The sequence below is a fragment of the Ambystoma mexicanum genome, chromosome 7p (genome assembly GCF_040938575.1).
Source record: "Ambystoma mexicanum isolate Mex_15411 chromosome 7p, UKY_AmexF1_1, whole genome shotgun sequence".
Classification (NCBI taxonomy): Eukaryota; Metazoa; Chordata; class Amphibia; order Caudata; family Ambystomatidae; genus Ambystoma; species Ambystoma mexicanum.
In genome coordinates, this window is record NC_090939.1 from 622249147 (window position 1) to 622276747 (window position 27601).

Below are 27601 nucleotides of genomic sequence, written 5' to 3' on the forward strand. Positions count from 1 at the left end.
AAATCATAGCTGACAGAGGCGTTATCGGTGTCTGTCTCGTAACCACTGGAATTGCTCCTGGAGAAAATGGGGGTTTGAACATAGGGTTAGTATACCCTTTTGCAGATGATAAAGGATAGCACCTATATGGTGGGCGATGCAAAAGGAATCTCTGCACCCTCCATTCTCGGCCCTTCCTCTGCAATTTTAACATTGTGGGCTTTCCCGCTCATCTCATACATCCTCCATAATTTTAAAATATTTCAACGTTTGTCTAACTTTGATCCCTTGTGTCTAGTAACTAAGAAGGTTTTCAGGTTTTCCAACATTCCCTTATCATGGGTTCCCCTCATCAGCCAAGAAATAAGCATTTTACCCCTAGGTTCTCGCAGCAATTCTCGATGGTTTTTCAAAATCTTGTTAACAATAATGAGATAGAAACTGATTTGACAGATCAGGAAGCTGAAAAGATTATGCAATTACATCTTTCAGTATTGTTCAATTTAATCGTTAATTAAATGATTAATGTAAAAAGCAATACATAATATTTTAAAACACAAACACACAAGGTACTATTAGTCCTGTCATTTACAATCTCCACGGTGGTGGCCTGGGCAACACAATATACATGAATGTACATCAGATTTTCAACATGATTGTCTTCTGGTTCATTGAGTTTAAGAAATGGAAGTCATACGTGAGCATATTGCTTGTCTTAGTCTGTTAACACTGTGTACTGAATCACAGATTGTCGTCTCAACAATTTTCAGTTCATATATACATTAATGTTGAACATTCATCAGGAGTTTATCACCCAGGGATTTTAAAGAGCATTATTCGCTGTGGTGTTTACAATCGTTTGCACTTTGTTTTTTTAGCAAATATTCTTGACCTGCATTGGTTTCTTGAGGGCGTTCAACACTGTAGCCAGTTGTTGCCAGGACTCTGATGTGTCCTTCTCGGTGTCTAGTGATGTACTCTTGGGATTCTTCTGCGGGTATGTAGCATGGCATTGGAGGCGCCTGTTAGTATAGTTTGAGATGATGGCTCATATAAACTCATCTGGCTGTCTGCCTTAAGAACGATTTATGGATTAGGATGTAATCCTTGTGGTTTCTTTGTGGGCCTACCAGGTGGCCAGAATTCCCTGGTCATTGAAGAACAGTTCCCAAGTACTTAGAAAGATTACATAGCCTCTCCACAATACCACCAAGTTGTAAAACCCTTTCCTATCTGCAACTGACCATTTGATGTTATCACAGCTGCCCAAATGCAGTCTGCTATGAAGCATCCGTGGTATACACATTCATGTATTCATCATGTACCCATTGTTCCCCAACTGTCCCAAACACTTTTCCCTGAACACCTCCATGTATGTATATCTGTGCATGTATGTTCAAGCCTGCCATGTCCCCTCACATTGACTTCTCCATCCGTGAATCTGCTTTCTCTCATGCGCATAAGAAGCTCCTTGTTTTTCATCTGTAGGTACTACGTGGCGCACCACACAACTACAACATGCTTATATTGTATCAGCAGATTTGTCATTATGTTGCTAGGCACATGCAAATCTAAAATGTATCAACTATACACAAAGTAACACTAATAGTTACACTCATCTCATCCCCTTCCACTACACTAGATACCTGCTGAATAGCAACATCGTGCCAACATCGCCATCACCCCAGTCACCAATATAGCACTTGCAACAAAAAACCCTCTTTCCCATTGAAACCTTTATCGACCACCCCAATAAATACAAGCGGTAAGGCAAGGAAGCATCTCTGAAAATGTCCTTACGTAAACAAGGGGTACTGTATGGTAATGGAAGAGCATGTTTCTCTCACACACATGCACGAAGGGTACAGCTTGGCCCCAGTAATTCAAGCCTCCTAAAAACCTACAAATGCACAGCAAGGCAGTCCTAGTGCAAAATTCATTCAAATAAACAAGTACAGACACACACACACACACACACACCTCTAAAACATAACTAGTGCAGGCTGCTCTCCTATTCAGAATACATACAGGGGCAGCTACAGTTTAATGTTCCCCAGCGCACAAAAAAGAGATGTCACAGAAACCACAAGTTTAAGAATTTAAAACACATAAACCAGGTGAAGCTTGGGCAACAACAAGTATTGGTTGTGTTGAGCTATACCTTCGTAGTGCGCCGAAAAATAATGGAATAGGCAAGTAGTTATGATCAGAGTTATAAATTCCTTTTATTTTTGTGATATTAGAGCCTTTGTGGATGACATGTGTTTCGGCAGAGCTGCCTTTTTCAAATCCAGGCTATATGGTTAGCTCATAGGTCACTGCATAATGCATGAAGAAGCTGATGTTCACAGGGATGAATCCCTCCTGGACAAAGAAGTCACAGGACACTCGAATATACGGAGGACTTCTTTGTCCAGGAGGGATTCATCCCTGTGAACATCAGCTTCTTCATGCATTATGCAGTGACCTATGAGCTAACCATATAGCCTGGATTTGAAAAAGGCAGCTCTGCCGAAACACGTGTCATCCACAAAGGCTCTAATATCACAAAAATAAAAGGAATTTATAACTCTGATCATAACTACTTGCCTATTCCATTATTTTTCGGCGCACTACGAAGGTATAGCTCAACACAACCAATACATATTGTCACATACGGAGTGGAGGGGCTCTAAGTCTCCGTAGTAGCTAAACCTGGTGCGACGCAAGATCTCTAACGTCACCTTAACTCTCAAGGACAAATCCTTCTAATTCAACGGGGCGCGTAGGTACCGCAACAGGTGTCATCACAAACAGTCCCTCACTAGCAATGGAATATTTGGGCAACAACAATACAAGTGTCCCTCCCACACATGACAGTTGTAGAATGGGCAGTGTCATTGTAAGAATTCTCAACACTCAAAGAAGAAATACATATAACTTGTGAATGCAATCTTCCACAAGCAAACAAAATCGGAACTTCACAGGCAGTAATGGTGCAGCACCACTCACACTCAGAATATACACATTTGAGATGGGTGAGCCTTAAAGTGCTTGATTGAAATGCCAGTTAAAACCTTTGGAGAAAAGTGTGCAGCGGCACTTTTGGGGCGAATCTATGCACAGAATGGGATTACCTTAATGAACTATCTTGCACCCAATAACCGGACAGACTAAAAAAATATGGTAAAGTACTAATTTATTATCAATTCAATAAAGTAGGGCAATCTGGCAAACAATGAATTGTAGTTAACACACTCACAGTTACATTTAGGTACAAAAAGGATTTATACCCCAAAATGTGTCCACTATGATGTCATCCTACGTGGCAAATAATAAAACCTATCAGTTTTGGGGATTGGTTAGGGGAACATATCTACTCATAGAATCTATAAGTGTTAGTAACTTTATTGGCTGTCCCTTATCTGGCAGGCAAACAACCTTCCCTCTAACTATGTATAATACAGATTATAGCAGCATAACAGTAGCGGATTGGCCTATGAAAGATTGTATGCTTATCGCCTCATAGGCCCTCATGATAGGCTGGCACACTCTCCCAACCTTCAACACTTGGCTCACTAGAAGCATGTAAGCGTAACAAAACTCAGGTGCAGAGAACAATGTCAGACCCCTGCCCACTTGTCTAATTAATTCTATTATCTCTCATCATCCAAGCCTTCAGCCAAGTTTTTCTCCTTGTTCTTGACCTTGCTGGATGTTCGCTTCTCTGGGATTTTTAAAGGGAGTTAAGGTATTATCTTCGGCCAGGGCTTATGATTATGCCTTGTTTTCTGGTCTTGCACCACGTGTGAAGAGACCATGATTTAGTCCATTTTGTCTTTTATTTAGTGCTATTTGATTCAATTATTTCAGATGTCATTGCCCTTTTTGGCCTCTAGAAACTTGGTTGCTCTGTTTCACATAGGCGTTTCTGCAGCTTTAATTGACACTACTTGGCACTCATAAATGTACACTCATTTACTTATGTCCTGCATACATTGCTTATCCTCTGTAACTCCCTGTGTGCCCTTCAGTAGCTTCTCGCTGTGGAATCCTTGATCTCTGGCCAGGAGCTATTCTTTGTTAATGCACAAATTTGTGCATTATTCCTAGCCTCTGTCGGCTTTGCAGCTCTGGTCTCTCTCCATCAAGCTCTTTGCTTGCTATCATTGAGAGCCGGCGTCCATTTCTCCAACATGGCTGCTTCATCCATATTATGTTTTATACTGCAGCAAGCTCCTATATATGTCTTCTACCTTGCGGTTCTGCGTATATACATGTATTAGTCAGCTGGTTACTTATCTTCTTTGTATTATGATTTCTTCTTACTTGTGCGCATGGTACTTTGTTTTTTCTGTTATATCTTCATTATTTTAAGTATTCTTATATCATTTAAGTAGGTCATTGTATCTTCCCCTTATGACATCACTTTGTACCTATCAGGTCTTCTTTACAGCTCTTCAATATTCAGTGGTACCTGCAACTCTCCTGCTACCACTTCAGTGCGAGGGTACGTTCGGTATGGTTGTCTGAGTGCATAATGTCTCTCATAAACTTGATGCAGCATTGGGATGAAACCTGGTGTCATGCACAGTGTCCTTCATCCAGTATGACGAAGGAGGGGGTGGAGCCTATCAGTGACGTACACATCTGCGCCTCCACATTCCTCCCTCTGGTCAAGTCCTCAACCACTTCATCTTCCTCTATTCCCTTTATTTTCCTTCCATAGAATGACTTCTTTGGGATACATATCTTAGTAGGTCACCTGCATTCTTTATGTGTTCATCCACATTCCAAGTCATATGGCAGTACTCTCCAGTTGGTTGACAGAACACTCAATGCCCTACGTAGTTTGTATGATCCTTAGGGTACCAGAACTTTGTTCCTGGGGGTGCTAGAGGACTGTCCTTCAGGTGATTAAGGGTAGTGCTTTCAGTCTGTATATGCTCTACAGTCCCAGCATTCACATCATTCATTATCTTCATCCCAATTATTTTCTTTGCTGTCCTCTTGCATTGTCCAATGGATATTCTTATACAACAGAATCCCAGCAATACTAACACTAGTATTGCTCCAAGTAATTTGCAGGCATTTGCCAACCAAGTTGGAATCCATGAAAACAGGGATGAAAACCAATCATCATCGTCAACCTTGTCTACTTCATCCACCATCTTCATCTGCAGAGTTGACAGCATAGTTACTGCTTCTGTCAGGGTTCCATTTTCTTCATCATGGGCAGGTATGTATGTACATCGAGAAGGCCTGATCTCCTTCCATTGCTGTAATCAAATCCAGGACATTCATCTTCTGGAGGGTCATAAGCCTGATTGCCCTCAGTTTGTCTTTGATCACATTAAATCCTTTTATTGTCATATTGATCGTTTGAAGCAGCTCCCACCTAGTGATCTGTAACCACTTGGCGTCTACTGCAGCCTGAATTCTTGCCAGGAATATAGCTGAAACTATCACTGCCATTTTGCTGAACAAGGTATGACCATCTGGAATGTCATTATAAGCTTCTATCGATTTTGCTGAGAAATAGTTCTCCCTCTTTCACCGTGTGTAGTTAAGCGATCTCTTCTTCCTAAAGTGTGCATCCATTTTCGGGAAACTGTCAATCTGGAGATCACTTTGGGGAATCACCAATGCAGGAACATGTACGATCACCATAGAACATATTGCTCCGCAATTTTGGGGCAACTGCATGCATGCTCTAGAGCTGCATGCCCAATAGCGATCTATTAACACAGCAGTTCCTCTATTAATTCCTGGTGCTTCAAGCATCTGCATGCAGCCTTTACTTTCTCCGACTAGAACCAGGTCTTTGTTCCTGTATACAGTCATATGTTTTAGTGGTATTATGGACACAGGTCCTGCTTCATTTTTAACCAATGTCACTTATTTGGAATACTTGGCCCATGACTTTAGGCATCCGTAGTTTTCAATTTGCACTATTGATAATGATACTTTTGTGCACTGCATGATGACATTCCTTCTCCCATTCTGTGGCAACTCGTCCATACACCAGCAGCAGAGGTCTCTCCCAGCTACCTGGCATTCCTGGTGTTTCTGGTACATTGGCACCTCCCAACCTTTTCTGTTCTCCAGTCATGGATGAATATATGAGCATTCTGCTTATCCAACTTATATCTTTTTTCGTCTTCTACGTTTTTATGTCAGCATCTTCATATGGGAATTTTCTCTTTTATCGCCATTGCAGGGTTGCCCATCTTCCTTGAAATTGTCATCCTGTTGTGCATACTGCTAGATGACTGAAGCACTTTGCATTATTGCAGATATTTCTTTTGCAATTAATGTTTTGGCTGCGCTCATGGCATGCGGGATGAGAGAACATAAATAACAGTTTTCCTCTGATGTTTTTCTCCCCACCTTCCTCATGTGCTGATACAACATGTTATTCTTTAAAAGGGCTGTTGATCAAGATATGCATTCATATCGTCATTATTTCTCCAACATCCCTTTCAGATTGAGCAACTTGTTCAGAAATATCATGAAAAATATCACTTGCACCTTTATCAGGAATAGAAAGAGTTGTCTCATTCTCAGATACTTAATTTGAATTATAAAACAATATTTCACGAAATGTAAAGAACATAAGGAAATAAAAAGAACACATAAGGCAAAATACAGTTGTAAGGAGTATTGCCATGATATTCAAGTGCAATACAATCTCTTGTGGAGTGGCTGGTCTTCTAGTTAGTGTGCATTTTATATAATGAAAAATCCGCAATTGTAGGTTACTTGTGTTCATTTTTAGTTATCTCTCAAACGTTTACCCTTTATAACAAGAACTGAATAATGATGGCTATAATAACTCAGCAAATAATAGCACTCTATCTAGGATTTCCCCAAAACACAACAACATCTACATGTCATCACACTAAAACTGAAGAGGATCTTAATATATAAACAAAAACAGCATGAAGAAATGTGTGCAACGTGCCAGGCAAGATATGATATGCTTATACAATTTTCATGTCCTGTTTTTTCAAAGTTCACTTTTTACCTCCAACTGAGAAAGTTCTAGAATAGCAGCAGGTCCATTAATTCCCTATTAAGCTTAAGGAATGTCAGTTTTACTCCAGATAGTTTTAATCCATTGATTATTTATCCTTACGCTTAGCGTCTGGTCTGGCCAGCATGCGCAGAACTTCTTCTCTTGCTTCACTGTCACCAGGTGGCAGAGGGGTTGGGAGTCTCTCCTTTGTAGAGCTTCACGACGATCAAATGCAGCCCGGCTCCTCTCCCCTGTAGTTTCACAGCAGTGCGCGTGACCTCCTCCACTAGGTGTGGTCCTTCAAAACGGGGCTTATTCCAAGTCCTGACAAAATTCTTAATGAGAACCTGGTCTCGTGACTGTTTAAGAGAATCAACTAAATCAATTGGTTGGTTGTCTTCCTTAATCTTCTTCAACCCTTCCCTTCGATTATTTATCTGTTGAGAAATAAAATAAACACTAGCCGTCATATTTGTCATTTAATCATGCATCTCGTCACCTAATCTCTTTGCGACACTGGGGAATTCCATTTTTGATCTAGTGGGAGGAGCCAAGGGTACACTCATGCAGCATCCAGTCATCAACTCATGAGGAGTTAGTTGATGATCTGAGTCAGGCTGATTTCTTAGGGAAAATAGTGCAAGGGATAGGCAATGTAGCCATCCCTTATTCAAAGTCATCCTAATCTTAGCAATCCTATCTTTTAGCAACCCATTTAATCTCTCACAGACGCGATTCACCTGTAGGTGATGGGCTGAGGAAAAAATGTATGCTTTATGCGTAATAGAACAACTATCTGCTCAAACAACTCAATTACAAAAAGCGGGTCATTGTCAGACCGCAGGACTTCAAACACCCCCATCTAGGAAACACCTCATGCACGAGAAACATAGCAGCGCATGTGGCATCAGGGTGTGTACATAGGCCTGCTTCGATCCAACTGGAAAAGGAACATACTACTACAAGATGTACCTATATTTGTTACATACTTGTATTACATACTTTTATCATATCCACATAATCTATATGTAGATGCTGACCATTTGGCCTATGCATTGTTCCTCTCACTGTTCGCAAGGCGTGCCTTGCTGTACATTTCTGGCACACAGTACGATTTACAATAAACTATGCCACATGTTCAAATAAATTTGGTGTGAGCCAGTTCTATAGGATTGTTACAGCAAGACTCTCTCTGGTCGTGAACACAGGGTAGTGAATCTGCTCCAGCACCATCTTCAATAATGCTAGAGGCATGACTGGCTTTCCAGTACTATTCTGTCTCTACATAGCCTCAGTAGGGGATAAAGAACACCCGAGTCTCCTCCATATATCCTGCTCTTCAGGTGTGGCTCGTCCTTGCAACTCAATCTTTCCTGCATTAACATGCATCATTCTGATTCTTGCTTAACATCCTCTAATTCAAAATCAGAAATATTTGGAAAATACTTAACTCTTTTCTCCTGTACGTCTGCAGCTTTGTGTTCAGTGAGAAATGTGGTCTGCCCCCTTAGTGTGGGGGTGCACTTCACCACGATGATGGCCAATAGCAGCGTTAGCACTTCAATGAGCTTGCCCAATAGCGATGCATGTTGCACTGGAGTGCCATCTGAGCCGAGGAAACCCCTCCTCTTCCAACGTGACAACCGTGCATATACGGTTGTCTTCACGTAGGCGGAGTCAGAGTACACTGTAATTTCCTCATCTTCACATCTCTGAAGCACGGCGATGAGCGCCACCAATTCTGCAGCCTGCGCTGAACAATGTAAAGACAATATTGCACTCGTCACTACTTCAAGTTCACCATTATTTTTAACTTCACTACTGGTCAATCTATGAAAAATGATCAATATAGAGAACCCTCACCCCTCGAGAGCATTTTCTCTAACATGGGGGACATCATCATAGAACTCAGTATACGCTATGCTGTCATGTACATTTTCCTCTTTGCCTACTGGTTCTTCTATGAATGTTTCTGGATTCACTATTCTACATCTAACAATTTTGACTCCTTGATTTAAAATAATCACTTCATATACAGAGGCTCTCTGTGTAGTCAATGTACTGTTGGGTTTCTCCAAAATGGAAATAGGGAATGCTCTGCAAAAATCCCATTGCAATACTGGCAGCCTTTACAATCTCGAAATCAAAAGCAGATAAAGCTTGTTCACAAGGAGAGTGTCCTTTCATCACTAATAAGCTAGTGGTTTTTGTACATGTCCTAATGTCGTCTTCTGTGTAAGTACTGCTGTTACCTCTTATTTGAATGGGAAAAGATGTAAAACTCTTCACTGTGATCTGGTATTCCTAACACAGGGGCTGTGCAAATTGCCTTTTTTAATTGTTCAAATCATTCAATCATGTCATCTGCCAACTTTATTTTACTTTTCCCTTGCTGTGCTTCCTTGAACCCTTTTAACAGTGGTTGAATATATGTACTGTAGTCAAATACCCAGGCCCCCAATAATTGCGTAGGCTTAACAACTGTTGGATGTCCATTACTGTCTCATGTTTTGAAGTTTTCTTGATTGCCTCTGCTCTCTCAGGTGATACTTTTTTCCCCTCTTGCGAGATGAGCTGTCCTTGGTACACAACCTCTTCCTGAAAATATGAGTCCTCCCTGCACCTTTCCTCTGTCTCATTGCACACCAAAATGTTGTCTATGTACTGAATGATCATGCTCTCGAGCTGTACATTGCACAAATCTATCTGGAAAACTGTGTTAAAAATTGAGTAGGACTCACAATACCCCCCAGGTAATCTTGTATGTTTTAATTTATGGTTTCTATATTGGAAGGAGGTCCAATCATCTGAATCTTCATGAAGGGGAATTGAAAAGAACACCTTTTTTTAAATCTATGACTGTGAAATACTTGGCTTTAGGTGTGAAGTTGCATATGAATGTTGCAGGATTTGGGACCAAAGAAAATTATGCTTCAGCAATATTGTTTAGGGGCGGATATCCTGAATACATCTCCATGAACCCCCAGTTGATTTCTTCAATGGGTACTGTAAGGAACTCATGGTGGCAATAGTAAAGACATACACAAGTGATCACTGTTCAAGGGTGTTTAGTAAACTGCAAATGTGGGGTGGAAAACCACCTAAGCTAAACCTAAATCTAATAGGGGAGCAAGCATTGACCATCAAATGAAAAATAAGGCAGTCCTTGTGTTGTCTTGTCAAAATAAAAGGCCTATACTAAAAAAAATGGTTGCCAAATCCTTACAACTAAATACAGAAAGAGTATGGGATCAGGGTTTCAATAAAGAAAGAAGTGTTCACAAATAATAAGTGAGGATATGATTACCAGGTGTCTCCTTTCCCCACATTTTGAGCATTGGACAAAGTGGATCTCCTGAGCACAGCACACCCTCAGGCTGTCCCAGCATGAGCCGGCAGCTCCGTACCAGATATCAGGTTCTTCGATGGTTAAGTCTCTTTTGAATAAAAAGTCTCTTGCCTTCGAGGGCCTGATGTATTCACCAACAAACAAACAAACAAAATGTTCCTCTTCAAACAGACTTTGGGTGAAGACTTTTCACCCCTGGATCTCCCTCAGCTGGGCTCGGAACAAACGACAAGGAGAACCATTCACTTCCCATGGTCTTCTAATACTTCTTGCATTCACAAATGTTAATGTCTTTTTAAACAGTTCTTCAGACTTTGCCCATTTTTGTCGGCTTCCCTCTTTCGGGTTTCTCTCTTGCCAACATTTACAACACACTGTTCATGCTCTATTTCACCAAGCGGGGTTCACTTCCCTTTACTTCACAATCATCTGTCGGTCAAAGACTTTCAACGGTACAGAGGATTTTACAAGACCCCTCTATGACCACTTTGACCTCTTCTCACCTTTTTTGCAAGACCTTCTAGTTACAGTAGTTTCTACCATCTACCATTTGAGGCCCTGGTGCCCTCGCTAGCCTGCACATCCCTGTTTCCCCTTTCATCCCTCCTCCCGCAGGCCAGCCCACCACACCTCCCCCTGATTGGCCTTCCCTCAGCTCCTAACTGACCTCACCTGGGCAGCCCTCTGCCCGTGCAGCCCCTGTGGCTAAGAGCCCCTAGGCAAGGGCAGCTCCTTATCGTCTCTCAAGGTGTCAGATGGGGAGGGCAGACGTCAACCATCATTGACCAGTAAGGTAGGAGTGGGCCGGATGAACAATAGGGTCATTACTCTATCCAGAAGCCCAGACACATAGCAACCTTACCCACTCTAGAATAATTTTGCCGTCTGTGGTATTTGAAATTGATTGTGAAACCTAGGCCTTTTTCCCATTATACAGGACTCACACACCTAGGTGTGCTGTCTCCATTGTTAAACTACACTGTGTAAGTAGTGCTGTCTTTGGTTTCTGCCTTCTTAGCAAAGCGTTCACCTAGCAAACTGTTCCACTACTATCTGAGCCCTTGTCGTTTTGTTCAATTGTCTGCTATTTTCTCAACTCTCCTTGTCTCATCTGCTTGCACCCTCCCTGTGTCTTTCCCTAGTGTTCTCCCCTCCCCTGCCCCACTTGCCTCCATCCATTCCTCTTCTCTCCTCTCCCTACCTACTCTATGTTGGTCTCTGTCCCTCCTATATTTTCTAACTGCTTCTCTATTGACTATCCTGCTCTCCTCACTACAACTGGTAGGAAGAAATTTAAAAAGGACATCATGGTCTCCAACCCAGGCCTCCCTATCGCTGATACCTATACCGGTGGTTCCTCATGGCAAACCCTCATCGACATCCTCTTTGTCGTTCCATCACCAGACCTATGGACTCTTCATATAGTCTCTGTGCTTTCTCCTTTCTCTTCTTCTCCCATTAATGGTGGCACCCGGTGGGAAGCCCTCCTGGCCTCCTTCGACTCCACTAAGGTCATCATTAATGTTTAACTGAATGATACCGTCTTGTTCCAAGGCCCTGAGGCTAGTCTTCTCCTCTTTTATAGACACTTCCCGTGCCAAATCAATTTCCTTTCTTCTCCTGTTGTCCACTCTCTTCCCTCTATGGCTGCCTTGCCTCCCCGTGCTGTCTCCTCCTTGGCAACCTTGCCCTCTCGTCCTTCCACTTCTGCCCCCCCCCCTTGGGCTTCTTCTACACCTCCGCAGGGCATACCTCTGATTTGTACCCCTCCCTGGAAGTCTTTCAAGGACAACTTTTTTCATATTGCCACTCTAAACTCTCGATCAGCTGTCAAACACTCCTATGAAATCTGCTGCCTTCTAGAAGAATTTGATCTCGATGTCCGTGGTCTCACCGAGGCATGGTTCAAGGCCAGCTCTGTCACAAGCTTCGACACTCTCCTCCCGGACGGCTACAAGATCCTCTCCACGCCAGGTCCAATCGTTCCGGAGGGGGTGTAGCCCTGATCTTCCCTGAGTGGATTCCTGCCTCTGTCATTCCTATGCATGCCTACTCCTCTTTTGAATGCCTTGTCTACATGCTCTCTCTATCTCCTAGCCATTCCCTTACTTTGGCTACCATCTATCGGCCACCTGGTCAGATCTCCTCCTTCCTCTCAGAGTGGGCGGACCTCTCCTCTTCCCTCCTGGTCTTGACCACTCACCTCCTCCTTCTTGGAGACTTTAGCATTCACCTGGATGCTTCCTGTCCTTCCTCTGGACTCTTTCACAACCTCTGTGACTCTCTCTCACTCTCTATCCTCCCCTCTGGCCTGACTCACTCTGCAGGGCACTCTTGATGTTCTGATCCCTACAGACATTCCCCTTTCTAGCCCTCTCACCACTCCCTTCTCCTGGAGTGATCACTTTCTCCTTTCCTCCCAGCTCACTCTCTCCACCCCTCAGGCCAAGCCAACTCCAGCACTGCCACCTACCTTCTCGGTTATCCCTCCCATGAAGCGTGTGTCACTTGAGGCTTTTGATGCCACTTTCTCCCCCCCTTCCCCCTTTGGCTGACTCACACCCTGACACAGCCCTCTCCATGCTCCACTCTGCTATATCTGATACTCTCGATGTTCTTGCACCTGTCATGAGGATCCACTTGAAGCCCAAAGCCAAGTGCAACTCCTGGTACCACTCAGACCTCGCCACCCTTAAACGCAAGTGCAGGGTGGCTGAGAGGAAATGGCGTGCTTCCGGTACATCCTCTGACAAACTGCCTGCCGCCTGCTCCGAGGCAATACCGGCTCTCTGTCCGGACCAAGAAGAGAGCCCACATCCAAGTCTGTGTCGCTGCGGCATCTAACAACTCGGCTGAACTCTTTAAAATCTGCAAGTAGGTGGCCAATCATGCTTCCGTCTCTACCTCTCCTGTCCCCTCCCATGCCCTCTGCATGGCCCTGGCTTTTCATTTCATCTCTAAAACTCAGGACATTCTGTCCTCTCTCTTCCTCTCCCCTGCCCCCTCTACTCCCTGCTCTTCCTCTAGCCCTTCTTTGGCCACATCTCCTCCCTCCTTCTCTGCCTTTCCCCTGTTCTCCCCAGATGAGGTTTCTAGACAAGTCCCATCTATGAAAGTCTCATCAAAACAGGTGCCCCCTCTTTCTCCACAACCATCACGGACCACATTAACACCTTGGCCCCAGCTCTGGCTAACTTCTGCAACCACTCCTTTGCCACTGGATTATTCCCTTCCCACCTGAAGCACTCCCTTGTGCACCCTCTTCTTATGAAACCTTCAGCCAACCCCTCCTGCCCTGTTAACTACCGCCCAATCTCCATCAATCCTTTCCTGGGCAAACTCCTGGAAAAGCTGGACATCTCCCAGCTTAATCTTCACACTGAATCGGTTGGTTGTCTCCATGACCATCAGTCTGGCTTCAGAGCTGCCAGACGTATGGAAACTGCTCTCTTGAACATCTGTGAAGACCTGCTCTCTAACCTTGACTTCAATACCCCCTGTGTCCTCATCTAACTTGATCTCTCTTCTGCCTTTGACACAGTCAACCATGCCATCCTGCTCAACCGTCTCCGTGATAACCTGGGTATCACCGATCAGGCCCTGACTTGGCTGACCTCTTTCCTCACCAATTGACCCTCCCAGGTCCAACTTAGGTCCTTCCTCTCCGCTCTCTCTACACATGGTGTTCCCCAGGGGTGTAACCTCTCTCCCTGGCTGTTCAACAAATACCTGGCACTTCTTGCCCACCACACTGCCACTCTCTGCCCCAACTTTGAGTGCTATGCAGACGACACCCAGCTCATTTCCAGGCTTCCTTCCGCCATCTCTTCTCCTTCTCTCATCTCTGACTGTCCACTATCCAGGAGTGGTGCACCGCCAATAATCTCTGCCTTAATGCCAGTAAGACCAAGATTCTCCCCATTGGCACACCTACTCCCTCCTTTCCTGTCACTCTCTGTCCGGCCTCTTTTGGCCCTCTTCCTTCTCTCACCTGCGAGGCTAAAAACCTTGGGGTCATCTTCAACTCCACTCTCTTCTTCTGTCCTCACATCTCTGATGTCTCTAAGAAGTCACACTACCAGCTGCACCTTCTCACAGGTATTCTTCCTTTCATCTCCTTCTGCCAAATGCTCACTGTCTCTAGAGTCCTGGTTCTCTCTAGTCTGGACTACTACAACAGCCTCTTTCTAAATCTGCCTTTTCTGCTCTCCGCCCTCTGCAACTCATCCAGAACAGGACTGCGAGACTTGTCCTTGGCTTCAAGCCCAGGGATCGTATCTCTCCAGGACTGAAATCTCTGCACTGGCTCCCAGTTGCTGGAAGGATTAAGTTCAAAACCCTCTGCATTGTCCACAAGGCGCTCTAGGGCTTGGGGCCTCATTACCTTCAACTCTCTCTTCCTAAACATCTTCCGTCTCAAGCTCTTCGCTCATCTGGCTCCAACTCCCTCAGGGTTAGTCGCTTCTCCAAGCAACGGGTTGGTGGTAGATCGCTTTCTTCAGCTGCGGCCTCCCTCTGGAACAGCCTCCCTGCCTCTCTGAAACCTGAGGAGAACCATCTCCGGTTCCAGAAGCACCTCAAGACCTTCCTCTTTGCTTCTGCTTTCTCTCCTCCTCTCTCCAGCTGAACTGCTGACTGAATCTGCACTGGTCACCTGGCTACCCTCTGATCTCGGGCCCAGGTCCCCTCCCCGCCAGCTGCACACTTGCACTACCTCCCGGGCGACCCTGCTCTTGGGGGCTGTTTCTGTATCCTTACAGTCCCCTCCAGCTCTTGACACTTGATGTCTACACTTACCCCTGCACTTGCCACCAGCTGGCCGCACTTTTGACCTATTGTTTTTATGTATTATATTTATTTATTTGTATTTATTACTGTTGATCCAATGTATTGCACTGCCCCCTACCCTTCTCCCCGCACTTTCTCTTTCCCCCGTCCCCTGTGCAATCTCAATGTCACCTGACCTATTAAGATTGTTGTCTTTGTCTTCCCTCTGTTCCCCCTCCCTTGCCTCGTCGCGCTTTGAAACACTTTTGTACATGTGTGTTATAAATGCTGTATCATATCATATCATATCTGGTAATTGCCCAGAGTTTTCTGCGTGAACACCTACTTGGTGCCGGACTCCACTGTTGCTGACTTTCCCCCATTTTCATCAACAGTATCTTTCCGCATTTCAAAGTTCAATTTAGCTGTGGGCTACTTTTTGTTCAACACAGTTCAGTTTCTTATCCACATTCTCCTCGACTCAAGGGCTGTGATGAACTGCTTGGCTTTGTTTCTCCTTGGAGTCAAGGTTGGTAACACTGAGAGCGTCTCTCCCCGGCTTGATAATCAGCAGAGGGTCTTGCGCACCATTGACATCTGCTGGTACACACGCTGGCTATTATTCGCGGACTTATAATTCCTACTGCAGAGGTTTCACAGGTCTTAATCAGAAAGGGCAAGGTTGCTTCTTTCCTTTTCACCCTCTTGGTCTGCACCGTCTTTCTCCTCCTCTTGTACTGCCATGCTGAGTTAGCTCTCAAATCGTGCGGTCCACCTTGCTCATCCTTTGCTCTTGTCCTCCACCTTTTATCCCTGTGTGGAAGGGAAAGGGCCGTTGGGTGTGTGTGATTCTGGTCAATTGCCTGACTTTGCCTGGCCCTTGTATTGGGACATGTCAGGTAAACGGCTCTGGTGTTAGTCCGTTGCGTTGTGAAAAAGTGTTTGTGTGGAAAAAGGGGGGGCAGTGTCTTGGAATATCCTATGTGATCGGATGGGGAAAAGGTATTGAAAGAAGGGGGATAGCGCATCTCACCCATCAGTGTCCAACACCCAATCCCCATGAACCCACCATCCAGGTGGTCCAATTACAGGAACTGGGTCCAACAGCCATCATCATGTCCTGGCCACCTAGACGACAGATCCCCATGGACTAGCTAAGGGGCCACTGTGAAATCAAGGAAATATCGAGGCTAAGTAACACAATACACCAAACACGGGCTTATAAAGATTCACAGATCTTTATTCTATTACTGCACAGTCACAAATAAACAAAGCAGATAGCTATCTGGCCCTCAGTACATCACAGCGAATACCAGCCCTTCAGTATGAGAAGTGAGAGATACTGGACATCTAGACAGTCGTGCATTTTATACATTTTTGGTAATAATGTCCTGCCCTTCTGAAAGTTAATAATCAATGGTCTAGAGTTTGTACCGAGTTCGCTTATGGCTTATACGGCAATATGCACACGGATAATTTTTGTTTTACATACAAACAGGTTACAATAGCAACAGTGTGTTCTTGGATTTAACACTAAGCCTTAGCACATGTCCCTCACAATGCACTTCTATGTATGTTCGCGGATCAGACTTATTGGTGCAGACAGCCCTAAAACCACAAGTCAGGCATGGGACAAGGTCTCTTTACTCAGCCTAAACATTTGGCCAACGGACAGTCTAAACATTAACTATGGTGCAAAGTTCGGGAAGGCTTGGTTACAAGCGGGAAACACTGTCCACCATTTTAGAACACAGAGTTACATTTGAACAGAAATCAAAATGGCAGATGAACCCAAAATGGTGGCGAAGTCGATCTAAAATCATAACATTTCAAACGTGGTTTTCTTCGCAGAGCGACTGGGTTTAGGCCATTATATACAGGAAAGGAGGCACAATATGATTTCCCCTTTAACAGCACCTTCAGGTTTCCCACAGTAGACAGCCGTGTTGAATGCGGAATCTGATGGCACCCATATTCCCTGCTTTATGAATGGGGAAATAGTCTCAAATATACCTCCATCTGCTTCTCTCGACATAGGATACTGTTTTGCACGGGACAAAATTGCTCCTGGTTAAAGCTTGATCTTCACTGCTCCTTCTCCACTCCTCAACAGACCCACTTAATATGGACTGTTGGTCCATAAGATACCTGGAACCTTTTCTAAGTCTTCTTCTTCTTCTTCTTGAACCCCTTGCTTCATACCCCAAGACTCTCAATCTGAGACTTCCTTTTACAGCAACACTTCATCGCTCCCAGTGCTACAGCTGCCAGGTTTAACCCGTGAACTTCCATAAAATCTGTCCCCAGCTCACCTTTCACTTTCCTGAAAAACTCACTGGCACCCTGGTCCATCACAGGCTGGAATAATGCTTTACCCTCCCAACTGAAACTATAGCCCTTCTCAGCAAGGTTCTGCATTTAGCCACTCGGACCATCTAGTACTGCCCAAAATGCTCCCCTTCTTCCATGCACTCCCTTCCCTCAAGGTGTCTGCCCATGCAAAATCTTTCATTAGTCAAATTCACTTTTCTATACACCCATCAATTTTCTGGCCCTCCACACCAATTACCACAACCTGTCTCCTGCTAACAACCCATTTGGCTCTTCGCTACACAGCTTTTCTCAACCTAATTTCCCCCTCTGTATGCCATGCGCTGCCTCACAAGTTTATTCCTTCAAACCCCTGGGCCTTCATATCTGGAACACCCTAAGCCAGACCTTCCACCAGTGACTGTCATGAAGATATCCCTTGACAACAAGCATCTCTCCAAAGAGGGAGCACCAGAGTCTTATACAACTGTCACCGGCCCACAAAGATCCCTAACCAGCATCGCCACTCGATTTCATGTGTGCAAATATTTGTAATTACTGATCATGTATCTTTTGGTGTCCTTTTACTAATTCTAGCTTCTTCTCCCCCATCATATAATTTTAATGATTAGCTATTATATCATAATATCTTAAGTAGTGAGCAACCAGGCGGCTCCGACCATCAATCTATCCCTACAGTCCCATCACCTGCACTTGACACCTAATTCCTGCACTTATCCCTACAGTCCCGTCACCTGCACTTGACACCTAATTCCTGCACTTACCTCTGCACTTGCCACCTGCTGACCGTTACTTACTTTTGTGATTACTTTCCTTGGTACTGAACTGTCCCTTTCCCCTCCCCCTGCACTTTCCCTTCCCCCAACCCATGCCCTTGCGCGATCTGAATGACACCTGGCCAAGCAGGATCGTTGTCTGTCCTCCCTTTGTTCCCACTCCCTTGCCTCATCGCGCATTGAAACACATGTGTATAGGCGCGTTATAAATGTCATATCATATCATATCAATATGCCCTTTACAGAGCAATTAGGAAAGCAGTTTTCTCAATAAAAGGATAAGGCAATGCGCCTCAGTGGGTCGGTTCTCCCACAGCACATGTTAAACATAGGATTCGACTGAGATCACACAAGAAAAGGGAACAACAATTAACTCATTTCATGGACACATTCACTCATTCTCGGTGACATGAGGTTTCCTTCCCATGCAGACCGTGCACAACCCGTCTGTGTAACATCTACAGAGAACACATGACGCCCTGACCATATCCATGGACACAGCATAATGCATTTGTGAACTAACTACAAACAAGTACATAAAGCCGGGTGATGCATGTCAGATGCAAGGCCTTTGAGTCAGAGGCCCGGCCGTGGCATCTGGCCAGCTGTGCCACTGCCAGCGAAGGCTCTCCACATTACCACTACAATTATGTGGAGGGGAAATGACTTCATGCACAGGGTATGGCGCGCATATTAAAAATTCCTCAGGCCGAAGGAAAGATGGCGCGCAGTGTGATGGGGAGAGAACGCGCAAACATGCTTTATTTTATTTCAACACGGTCCCCCCAACAGATGCCGAGGAAAGCAAAGGAAATTGCCGCGTCTCGGTTACACGGAGCTCGGTTTTAAACGGATTGGAGCGCAGATTTTCAGCACAAGCACCAAACAATTAGAGCGCGGGCTCCACCGACAACAAAGACGCGGGAATAAATTCCGAAAATGAGACGGGAAAAGTACAAGGCGGACAGTGATCTATGCGCTTGCATTTGGGGTGTCAAATGTCAAACAGACCCCCACGTCCCTGCACAAATTCACCAGCCAACAGATTGCACGAGCGTCTGTGCTCTTCCCCTTGCTTGGATTGCAGCAACCCCCACACACGCGCAGCAGCAGCCCCCACGCCCAAACACGCACTTAACTGACATTTACTTCTATTTATTGGTTGCCAATTAAGTGAACACATGGAAGGGGGGGCGGGGGTGGTGAGGCGTCCGCTCAAGCAAAGGCACATGTCCAACATGTGTAAGTTAGTGTTATGATGCGGTGGGGCTGGCCACAGAACTGTGAGGGTGAGCAGTGTTTTCTGTGACGTACTGTACACTTTTGATGCGCTTACATGAAAGGGAAAGCAAGCCGTCATGTCGCACATTCGGAGACCCAGTCGGAGGTTTGAGGATACACTCATTCTTGTACTAGCCCACACTAAATCGTCAGAGGAGCAACAGTCGAATATTCCACTGCCCTCAGGAAACTTTAGACTTGCATAGTATTTCTTTGGGATTTGAGGATTGCATAGAGGCCGCCTGCTTCTGATTCTTGATTTCGCAAATGGCATTTTCGCATGGGTTCGTTCACGCATGTTTTTAACACACAACGTGAAAGTTAGAACCACGTTCTATGTGAGCATTTAGTATGGAGGCAGGTGGCGACCATTAGTGGTCACCAAACGTGCCTGTGGCATCACCTCTGGGTGGACTTGGGCAATGGCGCTGTCCTTACCCACGAAACAACGTCACGGATGAAAGGGGTGCAGCATTCTAGGCCTTATAAGGGCTCGAAGGTCCGGAGAAAGGCCTCTGTTTCTCCCTGGCTGCGACCCACAGCACACAATTTGGAGCTCTGTGCGCCATCTTGGAGGACTACGTGATCCCTCTCTATTCGTGTCTTCCTTTTGTTCAGCAATGAATTCAATTTCTCAGGGCTTTCTATTTGTGTGATCCCGCAGTAAAGCAATGGTGTACTACAGAGGTTGGCACAAAGTTCTACAGGCCTGCCCTCAGCCTAAGTTGTTTGGCGTGCTTTCTTGCAATGGTGGGATCAGTGAAAGGCTTTTGCTGTGGTGCGTTTCCAACAAGAGATGAGAGGTAACGTGCACAGTGAGAGGTAACGCGCACAAGCGCAGTGTTGCTGGGGACCCAAACTGTTGGAATTACATTGTGGTGCCTAATGTGTTGGATTGGTTGTGGGTGAGGGTGTGGTCACCTGCAGACAGAAAAGTGCCTGGTGAAAATATCACCAGACCTAGGGACGCCTGAGGTGTAGTCAACACTACTGCATAGTAGAACAAATAGACAATTATACTCCAATCAATCTAATGCTATACATATAACAATCCCATTGTTCGGTAGATGAAAATCTTCTCTTTTATTTTTCATTATTGACATGCAGAGGCCTTGGCCGATGCATTTCGGACAGTGTGTCCTTCTTCAGGGTGTGCTCTATAAATACAACGTTTTAGGTATAGATCTTTTGGTTTCAACAGCAAATTCACAGTCTGACATAAAAATATATTTAAAAATAAATCCATGAGCTTCTGTACTTGTTGGTGAGGATAGAGGAAGTTCCTCTGATCCCTAAACGCCTGGATAGAAGCTACCAGCTGGTAGAGCCTGATGGGGGCAGTTACTCAAGGTAACGAGCCTGTAGATCTCCTGTAATGTAATAATATGAGTTTTGAGGAAGAGTGTTTGTCCCAAGTATGCAGTGTAATCACTAATGTAAGGGGAACATGCAAGAAGGCTCTTGAAAATTGACAGGGTAGGTGTCATGCAATGTTTCTTACCACAGGTCTATAGTAGATGTGGACCCTAGAAGAGGATAATATGCAATTTTCACCTATGGAGGCCAACACGCAGGGACACTGGGCTGGTACCCTGGGTTGCCCATGGGGGTGAGGGCAGGTTCTGGGGCATTAGGAACCACCCTCATATGTCCCATATTTCTGGGATCTCATATCTCAACAATATAATATCTGTCCCGGGTAGACCTGCAGGTTTTCCCAGGCATGGCAAGTACTTCTGGGTCATGGAAAATAAATGAGGCTGACTTCTGAGGCAGTCCCTGTCAATACTACAAAGAATTGTTTGTGATAAAAATTGTAATTCATTACATTCATCCATTTAACAGCCTGGTCTGTGTGGCATCAAGTTCTTATCTGCTGGGGTTGGATCCAAAGGGCTACGTGTGTGTCCCCCATAATGGCAATTCAGCAATAGAACCTCTTTTTATATTTTGAAAGGTCCATTTGATTAATTGAGGAGGGTTCACGAAAACTCAATGTTACAAATATTCAAATGCAAACATACCAATTGTTTACTTCATTCAGAGCTCTTAAACTGAAAGTTGAGTTGAGTATTTCAAAGCTTATCTAGTCCCGTTTTGTTTTTAGTTTCAGCCCATAGAGATGGAGAAAGCTTTGTGCCAGGGGCTCAATAGACCATGAAAGATATTATTTTGACTTTCTCTATGATTTGACATCTCATTCTCAGGCTCTTAGTTCCTAGAATTGTTTTTCAATGTTCAGAAATAGCATTTGAAGTCTATGTTCGGGTAATGGCTTGTCTCTGGTTTTTTAATGCCGCAGCCTGTGAGAAGTCTGATGTGAAATCTGGATCTGGTTTAATTTGCAGGAGTCCAACTTATCGCAGCTGTTTTGCCTGCACATTTTGCAGCATTTGCTACGGGGTTCTAGCCCATCATAAACCTCTTATTTCGCCCCAATGCATTCCCCATATCCTAAAATTAAATCAATTCTCCCTATCGCTGAACCCCCCCAAAAAATGCTGTGAAAGGATGCAGCAAAACAACCGCAACGAGTTAGCCTCCTGTGAGTTGGCCCGGTACTGTGTACTCTGGAGTCACTGATTCAACGTCTTTGTGTTTTTTTATCCCTTATTACCTTCGGATTGGCATATGGGAATACTGCCACCCTGAGGCCTTGTGGGGATGGTAGTTTTCATCTGCGTAGTTTTAAAAGTAACTTTGCTGGCATCTTTATATACCTCATCTTTACAAAATGTATTTTCAAAATGGACACCCCATCATCTGGATGCCTCTATCCTAGCACAAAACAAACTTAATCTGTGAATCTCTTTAGTACTGGAATTTCCAGATCCACGTATCCCATTGTCGAAACTGGCAGTATTTTATGCTATCTCATGAGCACTAACCGTTCAGCTGTATGGAGCAAAAAAGCACACCCGCCATGATTGGTGATACGACGTGACAAGATAGCTAAAGGCTACAATTGGTTGGCAGAGATTGGAAAGAAAACAGAAAGCTGCACACTTACAATGTTAGTCCCTGCTTCAGACATAGACACGCCCAGTGGCGTATACTGAGTGGCACGTCACACATGAGGACCAGGCATTCTTGCCTGAGAATGGGAATAGGAGGTACATGGATACCAGACACAAAACCATGGTTCATTATGTATAATGGATTGATCCATAGCACATTATTTGATTGAATGTACTGCTTTCTATTAAATTATACAAAGCCATAATGATACTCTAGACTGAAACAGCAAGTAATTATTGTTAGACAACAATAAGTTAAAACAAAATTCCCAGCAATTCTTCTCTCAGAAAAACATGCAATGTTTGCAGGCTTTATTAAAAGAAATATAAATGTGCCTTTGCATGGTTTCTGCCATGTGAAAAGCACATTTTCACATGCAACTTGTGAACTGTGTAAGTTGAATGTTAACATTTTTTTTCTAAATCACATGAGAGATGAAGTATATCTATGAATAGACCAACATTGATTAATTGCAATTACCAGTAAAACACAGAGTAAATTACACCCATTTTGGTTGCCTGGGGTAGAAAAAATCTCCCATGCTGCTGATAAGGTGTGAACTAATGACACAAAGGGGGTCATTCCGAGTCGGGCGGTAGGGGATACCGGGCACCGGTAAGGAGACCGGTGCAGGTAATCCCCTACCCCCGATTCCGAGGTCCCCTAACGGGAACCATAAGGGATGTGTGGTTGGACCACATGTCCCTTACGGGTCCCGCTAAGGGACCAGGGCGCAAATAACGGGCTTGCCATTCGCGAGCCTGTTATTTGCGCCCTCCCCATTCCCATTGAGCCCTATGGGGGCTGAAATGGGAATGGGGAATGGCTTGTTCAATGGGGACTTACCGGTCCCTCCAGGGTCGGAATGGGCCGGTAAATCCCCATTGAAAAAGACTGGAGTCGGTACTGGTATGGGAGGCAGCCATGGAGCTAATTGCTCCATGGCTACCACCATACCCGGAATGACCTGCAGAGTGTTCTTATTATGCAGAAACAACTCTTTTTGTTAAGCCAGGATATCCATTCCCCAAAACATACCACGTTGATTAGAGTGTATAAGATTAATGGCCGATCTGTGTTTACCGAAGACAATGGGCCTTATTTCCAAACTAAAAAAAATACATGTAATTGTGAGTAGTTTGTCCCGAAAAGTCCCAAAGCCATTTTTTAAGCTTATCGAAACATCAACAATTCCAATGTCTGATTTACTCACTAAGTGCATCCTTGGAAGGAGATACCTGGGGCAGGTTATCAACCATTAAACCTTGGAGAGCATTATTATTTATAAAACATTCCTTTCTGTTCCCCTGTTCCATTATATTACATATTAAAGTGATTGTTTGCTTAAGGATGTCTTGCACAGAAGGTGGTGCCTGTTGATGCAGGGACAAGCCACACACAAATAATATGCAATTTCAATGTGTAGAAAAAATCTCTTTCAAAAGGTGCGTGACAAATTGGCATTGGCAAATACATCATTAGTTATAACTTTTGAAACCTTTGTCTCACTGTAAAACAGCATAGAGAGCTGGATCCAGGAGAAAAATGCAAAGTACAAGCATATAATAAAGATATATTAAAACATATTTTATGCATATTTTACATTTTAATAACTCCATGATGTATGAGGGGACAGACACATAAATGATACCTCCGTATATTTAGCATATTCAGAATATTCTTGTGAATCCAAATATATCCTTCTCACCAATTGCATATGTCAATGCAGAGAACTTTTCAAAAAATGAATATTCCACTTACATTTTTATTTAATTCAGAAAGAAGGGGGCTAGTTTGTAGCTAACCCATCCCTTTATGACAAATCAAAATTTGCTGGGCCAATAGAAGCGAGGTGGAGGGCATCAATGGGTGTGTGACTCTATCACAGACCCTGTCTGATCCAAAATTATCCCGGGCGAAGTTTGCTGGGTATTTAAACTTGAACACACAGGAGGAGAGAGAGTTTTGTGAAAAATAGGGGAGCAAGAGAGCACGTCCGACATGCGAGTAGCAGATATGGATTCCAACTGGAAGTAATTGATGGGGAAATGTTTTTAAAAGAGGCTTATTGAAAAAAAGGTAATTGAAATGTATTCCTTTATAAACACATTGAAACAGGTTTTGTGGTGGTGATCCTGGGAAACCCAACCCTTTTAAAGTGTTTGCAACATGTTCAACATAACCACAAATGTCAAATAGTATTGATGCCCAAGCTAGGAACCAATAGTTTGTCACATATAGTGTCCAACATTCTGGGGTTAATCAATCCAAGAATTGCTGAACTAAGTAAGATTAACATATTTCTTTATGCTAATGCTTGTTGATGGTTTCAGTGAAAACCAACTATATTTCCAACATTTTCAGAGATCTGCTTTGCATTTCGATTATAGGGGACGGTAGGTTTCAGTTAAAAATAATTCTATACTTCAAATTTTGGATTTGACAGAAGTCAATGTGTCTTTATCTATATTACATATTTGAGTACACTGTCCGGAATAGCCTTTTATATTTGATAATGTATATGTATAGATGTTAGTGTGATTATGTAAAATAGGCTGTATATTGTATTTTTTAATGCAAACAACAAGTAGACAACAGTAGGAAGGTTGCATTTTTCTTTCAAACGACAAGCTGCCTGTATTGACTACCACAAGATGATACATTAGGGGGCCATCATTAATTCCTTGAATTATTATTTGCAATTGAAATTAAATTAATTATGATTTACTTTAACTCATCTTGAATATGGTAAATGTTTTATTTTGAATGGTGTTTATTTACAAATAATCGCTTTAGAGATATCTATATCCCACAAATTCTAGAAACAATTGTAAAAAGATTCATAGTTGTTAATTTTGTTTTTCACTTCAGAAACTTTGCATGAATGAGGAGAAGCAAAGCAGTAATTAAATCATGCATTTGTTTGAGATACCCTATGACAACAATTACTTTTTCATGCCTAATAGTTTACATATTCAGATGACTGTAAACTAAAACAGATTGGGTGATCCCCATCTGTATGTACTCCTTTAAAGTGATTAGTTTCCCATCAGCCTTAGGTCAGGCTGGTGAAGAGGGTTTCTCTTATGGGTTGGAAGTGACTCTTAGAAATTATTTTAGTTTTAAAAATAGTTTCGTTTCCCTACTGTCAATATTAGATAGGCGGCACACAACAGCTATCTACTATTCAGGAAGGAAAGTTTAGTTCTTTCTTAGGGAAATAAGAAATGACTGAATAAGCACCTTTAAAATATTTTTCTAGCTTATAAGAATTTTCACAGTACGGAAGACCATGCTCCCAGTACACTTTCAACAAGAAAGGGGCCTCATCTAAGCCTGTTCCCCTACCTGCTTTTGCAAGCCTGACAGGCCACGGAGGTATGAAGATACCCTCTCCAACGTCTCACATTCCTTTTCTACACCAGTATAGAACCCTGAAATCATCAAGCCCTGTGCTACAACAGTAGTCAATTCAGTGGCTGCTGATCCCTCTCTGGTAGTAACAGGAGACTTATTGGACTTAGGATCTGAACCGAGCGCTGCTGTACTGTACCTTGCACTCTAAATCAGGAAGAGCTTTGGGGCACATGGCCTCAGGTGCTTCTTCTCTGTCTGTTTGCAGAGCTCCCTCTCTCTCTAGTACCTGATGTGATTATCTCTGGAGCAGGAATGTCATAACGTAGCAGACATGCTACTGGAATGGACTCTTTTACTGCCATGTAGCACTTGTGAGGTCTTGCCTCTCCAGCCTAACTCTATCATTTCCATGTGGCACCGTCTGAGGCTAACAAACTCTCTGACACTGAAATCTGGGTCCTTGATACTGACGCCTGACTGGTGACACTAGCAGCTGTGTCATGCAGCACAGGAGTTTTGTTCCCATTAAGACATCCTCCAAAATATTTGTAGTTTTTGTGGGAAATTGGCTCTGTTCAGGGGATGCAGTATCTTTCCTGCTCAGAGTGACTAGTGAACATTTGTCCTAGTAAGAATGTATCCTATAGGGTGCCCACACTGATTAGGGTCCCGAATAGGGCCTCCTTCACAGGGCCTCCTCCATGAGACCAGCAGTGACTATGGCCGATTTTGGTATTCTCTTACATGCTCAATCTCCCGTTCTATATTTCAAGTCCCCACACAGAAAGTACCATTTGATTGTTGAGGTTGTTGGTGCCCCAGTGTTAGAAGTGCCACCACTCTTCTTTTCTGTGGCAGTTAATGAGTCATGTTTCTGTGATTTCCTTTCAAATTTGTATGGGGCCTATCTTGAAAGAAGAGATTTACCTATTATCCTTTCCTTCCTTACCCTCCTTGGAGCATTTACTTTTGTCATAAACCTTCTCTTCTGATTTTGGTGTTCTCGCCCTACCCCTCTTGTGGATATTTGTATGGTTATGTTACTCTAGAAAAACTAGACACCCCTCGAACGGAAGGTCATGCATGATAATTGGTTGGCCAAAGACCAACCGCCTCATTTACAGTGTTAAGAATATATGTTCATTAGTCATTACGTAGCTATTAGCTCAACTAGAGTGCGGCCATTTTAAGATGACCAGAATCTCCATTTTGTTTTCTCTCTGCTCTCTCATACGTTTCCACCTTGCCTCATGTAAAACTGCTTTGCTCTAGTTATTATTCCGCTTCAATGGTCCAAGGTTACTAAAGACATGTTGAAACTTTACGCTGGGGAGCCAGACAGAAATGCCTGGTTCCCTCCCTCACATATCCTTGAAGGCAAGGAGCAAGGCATTTTAATCAGTACACGGATGCCAGCGAGTCTCCTTAAAAGAATAGCAATGTAAAAAGCTAATATTAAAAGGTTTGAATTATGCTCTTCTTACGGCCCCCCTTTCTGAGCACTGTGAGGCCCCAGAGAGCAAGCTGACCTCTAAAGCGTGAATCAAAACCAGGAGATAGCGAGGCCTGGAATGTGCCAGTGCCCCACGCGCAGCTTGCCCATGAAAACTGAAGTGCTGTGTTCTCTCAAATAAAGAATGGTGTCTGTAAATTCGAAATTGCAAACTGTTAACTAAATATGGTGGTCTGAGGTGTCATATTCATCACAATGGTCAATCATCGCCTCCAATTCAAAGGGAATGAATT